General features: G+C 77.6%; 1 non-coding gene across 1 annotated transcript; it reads right to left on the bottom strand.

The window, feature by feature from the left end:
• Positions 1–238: 238 nt before the first annotated feature.
• LOC138065541 (5.8S ribosomal RNA) lies at positions 239–391 on the bottom strand. The gene has a single exon (XR_011138570.1). It is a non-coding gene; the product is annotated as a 5.8S ribosomal RNA (ribosomal RNA).
• Positions 392–2,500: the final 2,109 nt, after the last annotated feature.

Here is a 2,500-nt window from a genome sequence, read left to right on the forward strand (position 1 = left end):
CACGCCGGCCGCGGACGGTGGAGGCGGACGGTCGGCCGGAGCCGGGCAGGCAGGCCAGCCGGAAGACCGGGGCCACCGGTGCACGCACCGGTGGTCCCGGCTCCGCCGCCGCCGCCGACTCACCGCCGCCGCCGCCCCCCCACCGACTCGCCGCCGCCGCCGCCCCCCCCGGCCCCCCCCCGAGGGGCGGCACACCGCTGCGCCAACGCGGCAATGGGGGTGACGATTGACCGTCAAGCGACGCTCAGACAGGCGTAGCCCCGGGAGGAACCCGGGGCCGCAAGTGCGTTCGAAGTGTCGATGATCAATGTGTCCTGCAATTCACATTAATTCTCGCAGCTAGCTGCGTTCTTCATCGACGCACGAGCCGAGTGATCCACCGCTAAGAGTTGTCTCGGTTTCGGTCCCCACCGCGCGCGCGGGGGGACCGGGCAGCTTTCGCAGCCCCCTGAGGGCCCCCATCCGCTCTGCCTCCCTCCTCACGCCGACGCCGGCTGCTGAGCAAGGGACAGCGGAGAGAGAGGGCACGCCTCACTGACCGTACAAGCACAGAGGGAAAAAAAAAGGGGGGGGGGGGGAGAACAGACCCGAACGAGAGGGGCGGGGAGCCCTCGCTCCCGACCTGGGACAACCCCTTTCTCGCTTCGAGTCCGGCCCAGGCGCCCGGCTCGGCCTGGCCCAGCAGGGAGCGGCGCGCCAGCCGCGCCACCTGCCTCAGGGACCGGGGTGTGGGTCCCCGCGGAGCCCCGGCGTCGGAGCCCGGCCGCCGCTGGGAGCGGCGCCACCCGCTGCCCGCGCGCCCGCGACCCGCCAGCCGCACGCTTCCGAGCTCCTTCGCTCGCCTCACCAGCCTCCAGCTCCGCCGCCCCGGAGACGGCACCCAACACCCGCCTGCACACACGCAGCCTCCCGAGCGACGCCACGCACTCGCCCGTCCCTTCCGCGGGCAGACGCCTGGCGGCAGGCAGACGGGCGAGGCGGGACGGACGGGGAACGGCGCCCGCTCTCCCCGCCTCCACGCGGAGACCGGGAGGGGCCGCCCCCGCCCGCCCGCCCGCCGCCCGCCTGCCGCCCAGCGAAGCCGGGTCGGGCAGAGCGAGGCAGGCGCGCCGGATGGCGGAGTGCCGGGGCAGGGCGGGGGGGGGAGGGAAGGAAGGGTGCCGCCGACGGCCACGGCGGGAGACTGAGAGCACCGGCCAGGGAGGAGAAGGGATGCGCTGGGGCTCGGCGTCCGCACCACCCGCGGTGGGGGCTCGCCGTCCCGGCGGCGAGCACGCGCTCGCGCCGGGGTCGCGCGTTCGAGGCAGGCCGGCGCAAGCCGACCGCGCGGCGTCTCTCCGCCAAGACCAGACCGCGGAGAGAGGGGGCAGGGTACCCCTCTCCGTCCCGGCTGCCCGCGGGGCATGCACGGGCCGCGCCGGCGGGCATGGGGGGGTGCGGCGCCCGCGCGCGCCGACCCCCCGGCCCCTCCGGCAGCACGCCCGGCTGCCCCCCGGGTCGCATCGGGCCGCCCGAGTCTTTAAACCCCCGCCCGGCTCTCCGACCGAGAACCCTCGGGCCCGGAGCCCGGGGCCCATGGCCATCCCTACCCGGGGGGGCCGCTACCGGCGGCCGCGGTGGCCGGAGGCCCTCCTCCTTCCTCCCAGCGCGCCCCCCCCCCCCCCGCCGCCCCCCGCCACCCCCGGCCCGGCCGACTCGCAGCGCGGCCCCCACGGCACGGCGTGGGGCGGCTGGAGCGGTTGGGGGGGGGGGGGAAGGGAGGGGAGGAGGAAGCGTGGAAGGCCGGCAGGGCACGGCCGGTGCGGCACGCGCAGCGCAGCGCCCGGGAGGAGCACGCTGGCACACGGGACCACACGGGTGGGTCACCGAGGGGAGGCAGGAGAAGCGCGGACGCTAGGTACCTGGCCCTGGGGTGAGGGAAACGACCTGAAATCCCCGCGGGGGTGCCTCCCCCGCCGCCGCCCGCCGCCGGGCCACCGCCGCCTCGCGGCGACGGCGGCAGCCTCAGCGGCAGCGACGAGGCGGGGCGCGGAGGGGAACCCGGCACCCGCCAGCCGGCTCCAGCGCCCCTCGGCGGAGCGTCCACCCGCGGGGTGCGCCCGACACCCACCGCCACGACCTCGTCCTCCTCCCGGGGCCCGGGGTTTCCCTCAGTAACCCGGCGCCGGGTGGCAGCTGCGCCCGGGAGGAGAGCCGTGGTTTGGGCCGCCCGCTCGGGCACGACACGTCGCCTCGCGTGGCCTCGCGCGACGCCCCCGCTTGGGGTCCGCCGCGGCGCGGCGCCCGCCCCGCGCGCCGTCCCGGAACGCCTGTCCGCACCGCCTCTGCTAGACGGGCTGCTCCGCCGCAGCCCGCCCCGGGTCCGCCCCCCACAGCTTAGGAGTGGGGACCCGTGGGACCCGTCCCAACCCGGAATGCGATCTCGCTCGCGTCTCCACCCGCCGCTTCCTCCCGCGGGCACCGGGGGAGCAAGCCCCGCCGACCCTCCCACGCACTGCCG

This window comes from Struthio camelus, unplaced genomic scaffold (genome assembly GCF_040807025.1).
Source record: "Struthio camelus isolate bStrCam1 unplaced genomic scaffold, bStrCam1.hap1 HAP1_SCAFFOLD_112, whole genome shotgun sequence".
NCBI lineage: Eukaryota > Metazoa > Chordata > Aves > Struthioniformes > Struthionidae > Struthio > Struthio camelus.